The 11475-nt window shown below is 36.5% G+C and overlaps 1 long non-coding RNA gene across 1 annotated transcript; it reads right to left on the bottom strand.

Moving 5' to 3' along the window:
• Positions 1 to 7592: 7592 nt before the first annotated feature.
• On the bottom strand, positions 7593 to 8648 carry LOC123424354. Its single transcript, XR_006621670.1, has 3 exons — positions 8540 to 8648; positions 8357 to 8431; positions 7593 to 7647 (listed from the first exon to the last, which is right to left on the bottom strand). It is a non-coding gene; the product is annotated as an uncharacterized LOC123424354 (long non-coding RNA).
• Positions 8649 to 11475: the final 2827 nt, after the last annotated feature.

Here is an 11475-nt window from a genome sequence, read left to right as displayed (position 1 = left end):
TTTAAATAGACAAATCGACATATGCTAGTAATCACGCTTCATTTCTTGCTTCCGAATATGTCTCTACAGCAAGATGTAGCTCCTCCAACAACTTATATATGAACTGATATCATTTAACACTTTTCTCGTAACCGTTTTCTTCATTACATGTAGATTTTCTCTTGCCGGGGAAGTGGAATATTTTTCAAATAGGGTAGTCGCCATACTACAACATCATTTTCTTCATTTCATACTTTGCCACTACTTTTGTGCAGCAGTATGTGGCTCAGCCTTATGTAGGAATTATACATCATTAGAATCATTTTCGCATCATCTTAATCAGTCAATTTAGATTTCCGTTCGTCTAAAACTGAAAATTATATTATATGGCATCGTCGACAGATAACAGCAGCCTTTCGACCAATTCTATAATAGATGATAGTTTTTGTTGCATGATGTACCTCAAACAACAAGTTGAATGTAGAAATCAGACAATTCGTAATATGTTTTGTACCATTTCAATCCATCATGATATATTTTCTGTTGTGTGAAATTGAAAAGTTGCTTAAATAGAAAAATTTACATATGCTATCAGTCTTGCTTCATTTGTTGATGTCAAAGTTGTCTCTGCAGCAGTATGTAGCTCCTCCAAAAATTTATTTGTACAAATGATACAATTTTAGCACGTTTAGATAACCTTTTTATTCATTACTCTAAATTTCCATATCCTATAAACTGAAACATTTTAAAAAAAGGATAGAAGTCATATTACAACAAACTTTCCTTTATTTCATCCTTCGGGATTAGTCTCTGCAGCAGTATGTAGCTCCTCTTATATAGGAACCATACATCTGTAACACCATTTTCGTACCCTCTCGATTCAACACTCTAGATTTTCACTTCATGTGAAAATGAAAACATATTTACAAAGCATCTCGACATATTCCACTCGCCTTTCCTTCATTTCAATCTTCGAGAGTAGTTATCAATGCATTATATACCTCACACAACGACTTAAATGTGGAAATCGGACAACTTGTAATATGTTTTGTACAATTTCGTACCATCATGGTATATTTTTCTCTTATGTGAAACTGAAAAGTTGTTTAAATGGTGAAATCAACATATGCTATCAGTCCGGCTTCATTTGTTGCTGTCAAAGTTGTCTCTGCAGCAGTATGTAGCTCCTCCAAAAACTTATTTGTACAAATGATATAATTTTAGCACATTTTCTTAATCTTTTCATTCATTACTGTATATTTCCCTACCGTGTAAACTGAAACATTTTTCAAACAGGATAGAAGTCATATTACAACAACCTTTCCTTCATTTCATACTTCAGGATTAGTCTTTGCAGCAGTATGTGGCTCCTTTTATATAGGAATCATACATCTTTAGCACCATTTTCGTAACCTATTTATTCATCACTCTAGATTTTCACTTCATGTGAAAATGAAAACATATTTGTATAGCATCTCCACATATTCAACTCACATTTCCATCATTTCAATCTTCAAGAGCAGTTACCGTTGCATTATATACCTCACACAACGACTTACATGTGAAAATCGGACAACTTGTAATATTATTCGTATTGTTTCGGTCCAACATGGTATATTTTATCTTATCTGAAAATATATTTTTTAAATAGACAAATCGACATATGCTAGTAATCACGCTTCATTTCTTGCTTCCGAATATGTCTCTACAGCAAGATGTAGCTCCTCCAACAACTTATATATGAAATGATATCATTTAACACTTTTCTCGTAACCGTTTTCTTCATTACATATAGATATTCTCTTCCCGGGGAAGTGGAATATTTTTCAAATAGGGTAGTCGCCATATTACAACATCATTTTCTTCATTTCATAGTTTGCCACTACTTTGTGCAGCAGTATGTGGCTCAGCCTTATGTACGAATTATACATCATTAGAATCATTTTCGCATCATCTTAATCAGTCAATTTTGATTTCCGTTCGTCTAAACCTGAAAATTATATTATATGGCATCGTCGACAGATAACAGTAGCCTTTCGACCAATTCTATATTATATGATAGTTTTTGTTGCATGATGTACCTCAAACAAAAACTTACATGTAGAAATCAGACAATTCGTAATATGTTTTGTAACCTTTTTATTCATTACTGTAAATTTCCATATCCTATAAACTGAAACATTTTTAAAACATGATAGAAGTCATATTACAACAACCTTTCCTTTATTTCATGCTTCGGGACTAGTCTCTGCAGCAGTATGTAGCTCCTCTTATATAGGAATCATACATCTGTAGCACCATTTTCGTACCCTCTCGATTCAACACTCTAGATTTTCACTTCATGTGAAAATGAAAACATATTTACATATATAGCATCTCGACATATTCCACTTGCCTTTCCTTCATTTCAATCTTCAAGAGTAGTTATCGATGCATTATATACCTCACACAACGACTTAAATGTGAAAATCGGACAACTTGTAATATGTTCTGTACAATTTCGTACCATCATGGTATATTTTTCTCTTATGTGAAACTGAAAAGTTGCTTAAATGGTGAAATCGACATATGCTATCAGTCCTGCTTCATTTGTTGCTGTCAAAGTTGTCTCTGCAGCAGTATGTAGCTCCTCCAAAAACTTATTTGTACAAATGATATAATTTTAGCACATTTTCTTAATCTTTTCATTCATTACTGTATATTTCTCTACCGTGTAAACTGAAACATTTTTCAAACAGGATATAAGTCATATTACAACAACCTTTCCTTCATTTCATACTTCGGGATTAGTCTTTGCAGCAGTATGTGGCTCCTTTTATATAGGAATCATACATCTTTAGCACCATTTTCGTAACCTCTTTATTCATCACTCTAGATTTTCACTTCATGTGAAAATGAAAACATATTTGTATAGCATCTCCACATATTCAACTCACATTTCCATCATTTCAATCTTCAAGAGCAGTTACCATTGCATTATATACCTCACACAACGACTTACATGTGAAAATCGGACAACTTGTAATATTATTCGTATTGTTTCGGTCCAACATGGTATATTTTATCTTATCTGAAAATATATTTTTTTAAATAGACAAATCGACATATGCTAGTAATCACGCTTCATTTCTTGCTTCCGAATATGTCTCTACAGCAAGATGTAGCTCCTCCAACAACTTATATATGAAATGATATCATTTAACACTTTTCTCGTAACTGTTTTCTTCATTACATATAGATTTTCTCTTCCCGGGGAAGTGGAATATTTTTCAAATAGGGTAGTCACCATATTACAACATCATTTTCTTCATTTCATAGTTTGCCACTACTTTGTGCAGCAGTATGTGGCTCAGCCTTATGTAGGAATTATACATCATTAGAATCATTTTCGCATCATCTTAATCAGTCAATTTAGATTTCCGTTCATCTAAAACTGAAAATTATATTATATGGCATCGTCGACAGATAAAAGTAGCCTTTCGATCTATTCTATATTACATGATAGTTTTTGTTGCATGATGTACCTCAAACAACAAGTTACATGTAGAAATCAGACAATTCGTAATACGTTTTGTACCATTTCAATCCATCATGTTATATTTTCTCTTGTGTGAAACTGAAAAGATGCTTAAATAGCAAAATTTACATATGCTATCAGTCCTGCTTCATTTGTTGATGTCAAAGTTGTCTCTGCAGCAGTATGTAGCTCCTCCAAAAATTTATTCGTACAAATGATACAATTTTAGCACGTTTAGATAACCTTTTTATTCATTACTGTAAATTTCCATATCCTATAAACTGAAACATTTTTAAAACAGGATAGAAGTCATATTACAACAACCTTTCCTTTATTTCATGCTTCGGGATTAGTCTCTGCAGCAGTATGTAGCTCCTCTTATATAGGAATCATACATCTGTATCACCATTTTCGTACCCTCTCGATTCAACACTCTAGATTTTCACTTCATGTGAAAATGAAAACATATTTACATAGCATCTCGACATATTCCACTCGCCTTTCCTTCATTTCAATCTTCAAGAGTAGTTATCGATGCATTTTATACCTCACACAACGAATTAAATGTGGAAATTGGACAACTTGTAATATGTTTTGTACAATTTCGTACCATCATGGTATATTTTTATCTTATGTGAAACTGAAAAGTTGTTTAAATGGTGAAATCGACATATGCTATCAGTCCTGCTTCATTTGTTGTTGTCAAAGTTGTCTCTGCAGCAGTATGTAGCTCCTGCAAACACTTATTTGTACAAATGATATAATTTTAGCACATTTTCTTAATCTTTTCATTCATTACTGTATATTTCCCTACCGTGTAAACTGAAACATTTTTCAAACAGGATAGAAGTCATATTACAACAACCTTTCCTTCATTTCATACTTCGGGATTAGTCTTTGCAGCAGTATGTGGCTCCTTTTATATAGGAATCATACATCTTTAGCACCATTTTCGTAACCTCTTTATTCATCACTCTAGATTTTCACTTCATGTGAAAATGAAAACATATTCGTATAGCATCTCCACATATTCAACTCACATTTCCATCATTTCAATCTTCAAGAGCAGTTACCGTTGCATTATATACCTCACACAACGACTTACATGTGAAAATCGGACAACTTGTAATATTATTCGTATTGTTTCGGTCCAACATGGTATATTTTATCTTATCTGAAAGTATATTTTTTTAAATAGACAAATCGACATATGCTAGTAATCACGTTTCATTTCTTGCTTCCGAATATGTCTCTACAGCAAGATGTAGCTCCTCCAACAACTTATATATGAAATGATATCATTTAACACTTTTCTCGTAACCGTTTTCTTCATTACATATAGATTTTCTCTTCCCGGGGAAGTGGAATATTTTTCAAATAGGGTAGTCGCCATATTACAACATCATTTTCTTCATTTCATAGTTTGCCACTACTTTGTGCAGCAGTATGTGGCTCAGCCTTATGTAGGAATTATACATCATTAGAATCATTTTCGCATCATCTTAATCAGTCAATTTAGATTTCCGTTCGTCTAAAACTGAAAATTATATTATATGACATCGTCGACAGATAACAGTAGCCTTTCAACCAATTCTATATTACATGATAGTTTTTGTTGCATGATGTACTTCAAACAACAAATTACATGTAGAAATCAGACAATTCGTAATATGTTTTGGGCCATTTCAATCCATCATGGTATATTTTCTCTTGTGTGAAACTGAAAAGTTGCTTAAATATCAAAATTTACATATGCTATCAGTCCTGCTTCATTTGTTGATGTCAAAGTTGTCTCTGCAGCAGTATCTAGCTCCTCCAAAAATTTATTTGTACAAATAATACAATTTTAGCACGTTTAGATAACCTTTTTATTCATTACTGTAAATTTCCATATCCTATAAACTGAAACATTTTTAAAACAGGATAGAAGTTATATTACAACAACCTTTCCTTTATTTCATGCTTCGGGATTAGTCTCTGCAGCAGTATGTAGCTCCTCTTATATAGGAATCATACATCTTTAGCACCATTTTCGTACCCTCTCGAGTCATCACTCTAGATTTTCACTTCATGTGAAAATGAAAACATATTTACATAGCATCTCGACATATTCCACTCGCCTTTCCTTCATTTCAATCTTCAAGAGTAGTTATCGATGCATTATATATCTCACACAACAAAGATGAACATTTAAAAACAAAAAATCGATGAACTTTTTTTGGATCGTTGATCTTTTTTCCAACATCGATGAACTTTTTTCGGGTCGATGATCTTTTTTCCAACAAAGATGAACATTTAAAAACAAAAAATCGATGAACTTTTTTTGGATCGTTGATCTTTTTTCCAACATCGATGAACTTTTGACGGATCGATGATCTTTTTTCCAACAAAGATGAACATTTAAAAACAAAAAATCGATGAACTTTTTTTGGATCGTTGATCTTTTTTCCAACATCGATGAACTTTTTTCGGATCGATGATCTTTTTTCCAACAAAGATGAACATTTAAAAACAAAAAATCGATGAACTTTTTTTGGATCGTTGATCTTTTTTCCAACATCGATGAACTTTTTTCGGATCGATGATCTTTTTTCCAACAAAGATGAACATTTAAAAACAAAAAATCGATGAACTTTTTTTGGATCGTTGATCTTTTTTCCAACATCGATGAACTTTTTTCGGATCGATGATCTTTTTTCCAACAAAGATGAACATTTAAAAACAAAAAATCGATGAACTTTTTATGGATCGTTGATCTTTTTTCCAACATCGATGAACTTTTTTCGGATCGATGATCTTTTTTCCAACAAAGATGAACATTTAAAAACAAAGAATCGATGAACTTTTTTTGGATCGTTGATCTTTTTTCCAACATCGATTAACTTTTTTCGGATCGATGATCTTTTTTCCAAGATCGATGAACATTTAAAAACAAAAAATCGATGAACTTTTTTTGGATCGTTGATCTTTTTTCCAACATCAATGAACTTTTTTCGGATCGAGGATCTTTTTTCCAAGATCGATGAACTTTTTTAAAAATCGCCGAACTTTTTTATTATTAACTATTTTTAAAAATGAATGAAGATTTTTCCAAAATCGATGAGCTTATTTTCTGAAATTATGAACGTTTTCTAAAATCAGTGCACAATTTTTAGAATTGACTGAACTTTTTGTAGTTTGATGAACTCTTTTACAAACTACTCCCTCCCTCCGTTCCTAAATATAAGTCTTTGTAGAGATTTCACTAGTGGACTACATACGGATGTATATAGACATACTTTAGAGTATATATTCAATCATTTTGCTCCGTATGTAGACCCTTAGTGAAATCGCTTAAAAGACTTATATTTAGGAACGGAGGGAGTAGTTAGCATGCACGTGCAACGCACGACTAACCGAATAATTTATAAATTGCTTTTTATATTAAAATTTTAGCAATGCCTCTACTTTAATCCTCAATCGAAACAACTACTCGTATTTTGTAATGCCACAGTTCTAAAAATTGTGTTATCAAAATTTCAGATTTAAATTGTGTTCTCAAACATATCATAACCACTTCATTGACCTAAAACAGGCTAAACCCCACAAAGTAAGTGTGAAGAGACACATGGTATGAACACTCTCTTATAGATTATTCATTATAAAGATGGCAAGGTCTCAAATGAATTCAGAATTTAATATTTGTTCTTCAAGAAAGTCTAGGAAGCAACACAAAAGTAATGAGAGAAAATAATAACACATCAAAATAAGTGTCAATAAATGTGAATATAAAGGATCATATGTGTGAGAATGCATCTATAAGAACAAACGCATCAACACAAATACTATACAACATTTACATAAAATTGAGAACTCAGATACGCAATAAATTATGAAATTTTGAATCCACCATCCTCCTTTCTCAGTGGATAGGCAAAGCGAGTGTACCACCAGAGCGGCATAAATAAAGCCATAACAAATTAGTACTTCCTTATCTCTCCCTGTATTATTATAAACAAACAAAAATCAGACAACAAATAAGATGGTACCATTTAAGTGAACATGTGAGATAGTACATAATGCTCAGGGTAAGAAATATAAGACCGGACTACAGATCCCCAATATGATGGTATGGGAATGTCTACACACTCCAGCATTCTCAAATCTAGGCCCTGCAAAAGTTTCAAACCCCATTGTTTAGATGAAACTGTAACTGGCCATCTCCAATATGAAGATTGTATAATCCTCTTTAAAATAAGGCACTGATGGTTGGTAATCTGAAACCTAGAAGAGTATCATTAATTGGGTTCGCAAATAATCTTTTGCTTTGATAGTCCAAGTAAAATAGGCATGTGTCTCAAGATTGCAGTATATATACAAGTATACTTTTGTTCCTTTTCCAGCAGCATTTTGATTGTCCCTCACATGTCTATGCTAAAACAAGGCTATGCTTACAAATATTCAGTGCTTATACAACCAAATCCTAAAATCATAAGGAAGACACTTGTAATTTGCAATTAAATGGATTGATGAACATATTTATCTTTCACAACTCTAGCTTGGCCAGTAGCAAATAATATAGATTTTGAAGTACTATGGTAGATTAACTCTTGCGCGCAAACATTCAGTGCCAGCTAGGATGAAGTGTGAATTGGCAGTGTTTGTTGAGGACACCAGAGGATTGTACTCTAGGAAAAGGTTCAGAAAAACTTTAAACACTTCAGCTCACTTCCTCAATGGTAGCCAATGAACTATAGAGCATACTCAGTGCAATCTCTTTCCATCCTACCGATCAGCATGTACCCAGTTCTCCATACAAGTGACCGACTCCTCAAAAAATATATAAAATCAATCACAAATTGATAGAGAAAAACGAATCACCTGGTGCCCTTCCCTTCCCTGCAGCAAAAGACCACTTCTTCCCCAACATGGAAATCTCAAGGCCCCTTCCACCACCTGTAATAAAAACAATATTCGAAGTTAGCATCACATTATCAGACACGTGCTACAGAGATGCCGGTGGCACACCAAGGCTGATGCAGGTTGGGTCAAAGTCATACTCACACATGTGTTCATTGCAAAATCATTGATCTGGATCCTTATTGAAATACAACAAAGAATCCATGTAAGAAGAAACCTGAAAACCAGAGTACTGCACACAACCAGTGGCGAATCCAAGGGGGGGGTGCTTCAACAGGCTTAAGCTGCCCCTCCAAAAATTAGAAAACAAAAAATTGCTAGTATTAATCATAAAAAAACATTATCTAAACTAAAAAACTGATAGTTAATGTTTTTTTCTTCACATTGTTAACATTGAGACCTCCCTTTATTTTCTGTCAAGATTCGCCACTGCACACAACCAATCAGCTAGCTTACCCTTTTGCATGGCTAACAACTTGAAAATATTGCCTACAGATATAACAAGAAAATAAATCTATTACAAATGATTTTGAAAAATCTTCTAACTGGTTAAACTTAAATGTCAAACGTATATGGAAATATAAGAAGCTCAGGCTCATACCTTTCTTTATCCTTGAACACATACTGATGATTAGCCTAGGTGCCAAAATCTCAATTATTTGAAAATAGTTCAGCACTTTGTGTGGCACTTGATTTTGCCAGCAGGTGCTAATCACATAAACCTGCATCGTGTTGGCAAATTATTCAGGACAAACCATGGAAGAAATCACATGAAGTCTATAAAACTATTATCCCATCTACTAACAAAAAGTTGCTGGAATAAATTGTATCAACAATAATACTGTACAATTGATTCTGAATATAAACAAACAACAGAAGAATTGATTCAAAGGGAATTGATTCAAGCACGCGCGGCAGCCAAGTCATCCTAGCCTGCGATAGAAAAAGTACTACACAATAATAATTGGACTACTAAATAAGGCTAGAAGCAAGATGAACCCCAGCAAAATAAAAATGCCAAGTCTTACATCTTGAATCATCAGAGTGGCTGCGCTCCATTGCAAGGTCAAATAAGCTTTGCAGGACAAATGCAAGCCGATCACATGCAGTTTCAGTAAGAGGAGCAAGCCATGATCGTGCAGCCGCGCGTGCTATCTCAGCAACTGCCTCAGTCATCCCACTGTTTCCACCTCTTCCAGCATGGGCAAGTAATATGTTCGCAATACCCACGCTAATCAGCCGCTCGCACGCGTTTACCAGGAGCACCAGACTCGATCTGTGAGGGGAACGAAGGGGGGGGGGAAACCCTAGAAGAGGTGAAGCGCGTCACGCACCTGGAAGCGGCAGCGGGGATCGAGGGCGGTGGGGTCGTGGACCATCTGGAGGACAAGGGGGCGGCGAGTGCCCATCTCGACCCGCAGCGGCGCCCGGAGCAGGTCGGCCACATAGGCCGTCGCCTCGGGCTCGGCCGCGTCGTCCTCCCCTGCCGCCTCGGCGACCTCGGCGACGAGGTGCGTGAGCAGGGACACCTTGCGCGCGAGGCGGAGGCAGTCGGCCCGCAGCGGCTCCGCGGCGGCGCCCACGGCCGCGATCTCCCGCACGATCTCCGCGACCGCCCCGGCCGTCGCCGTCATCGCGCCGCCTCGGGTCAGGACTCCGCGCGGAGGACGGGAAGGGGGGGGGGCGGCGGGGAAGAGGAGGGGGAGGGGCATGCCAATCTCCAATGTCAACGTCGCCCATGATCCTAATGGCTGGATGGTCGTGTGATTACAGGGGACGTTGCTGGGCATGTTCTCCTCTTTTTTTTTCTTGCGTGATTGGAAGTTTCGTTGGTGGAGTATGTTCAGCCAATTGTAATTGCTAAGTACACCCAGCAGACGGTGGATTAACGAGGGCTGTTAGATTAAGATCTGTGGGATTAATCGTGGGGTGTTGATTGGTTATTTTTTTGGTGGGGCGTTTGATGGGGTGTCTGTAGTGTAATTCTTGTTCGATTGTTTAATAGTAGTATAGATTACACAATTGATTTTCATCCGTGGCCGCGCATGTTCTTCGGCCAGCCCATCTAGACGCGGCTGTAGGCGCCGGTTGTGTTCCCCGCGTGCAATAGGAGCTCCCTCCACTTATAGTGATTGGAAGCAAACAATCGACCACACATGACTTAAATAGGTAAGGTAAGTGCGGCCCATTCAAATTGATACATTATTTATTTATTTATTATTTAGAATTCTGTTTAAAAAATTATAATCAAAGCTACTAAAATAAGTAAGAATATTTTCTGTCATAAAAAATATTTACACATATAAAAAATAGAAAAAATAATAAAGGTTCATGTTTTTTTAAATGCAATTTACAACAATGTTGGTGTACGTTGAAAAATGTTGAAGCGTGTATTCGTTCATAGGGATGAATATGCGCATGTATACGAACATTTGTGAATGTAATGTGTTTCTGCGAGAAGAAGAGATATCATCATACCTGAGCGACATTTTCAAAGAGGGAAACGACACCCACGGGCATTGACGCCACTCTCAGTCAGCCTGCCCCCCAATCCCCCTCTCCTCCGAGCACGGCGACGGCGCCGCCGCCCGCCGGCGTTCCATGGGGATTCGCAACACCCATCTGTTGTCCCAGGCATCCAAACGGAGGATCCTTGCATCTCCTTGGCGGCATGGCGTGCGCTGTCCACTCACCCACCCAATCTCGCGCATCAATCTCAGTCCGGCCCAACGCAGGGAGTCCACTTCTCTCCGTGTTGTACCTTCAGGCTTGAGTTGAGTTCAGCCGAGTAAAACTGCATCTTAATTGAGGTGATTATTTTCTGGGTTTCAACTAGGGGATGCTCTTCACTGTTATGCTCCTACCCACCACCAGCAGGCAGGCAGGATATTAATACCCAAACCCAACTACTCCCTCTGTACCATAATATTTGTTGTATTTTTCCCCAACAACAAATATTTAGGAACACAGGGAGTAGTTACTTCTTGAGCGTCTACACATTCTAGCCAAAGGCACTCTGAACTAGTTCTTAAGCAAAAAAATCTGAATTTGGTTCGTTGTGCAATATATTTACACATGAG

Source organism: Hordeum vulgare, chromosome 1H (genome assembly GCF_904849725.1).
Source record: "Hordeum vulgare subsp. vulgare chromosome 1H, MorexV3_pseudomolecules_assembly, whole genome shotgun sequence".
Classification (NCBI taxonomy): Eukaryota; Viridiplantae; Streptophyta; class Magnoliopsida; order Poales; family Poaceae; genus Hordeum; species Hordeum vulgare.
The sequence above is the reverse complement of the archived record's forward strand: the minus strand, read 5'-3'. Positions and strand labels throughout refer to the sequence as shown.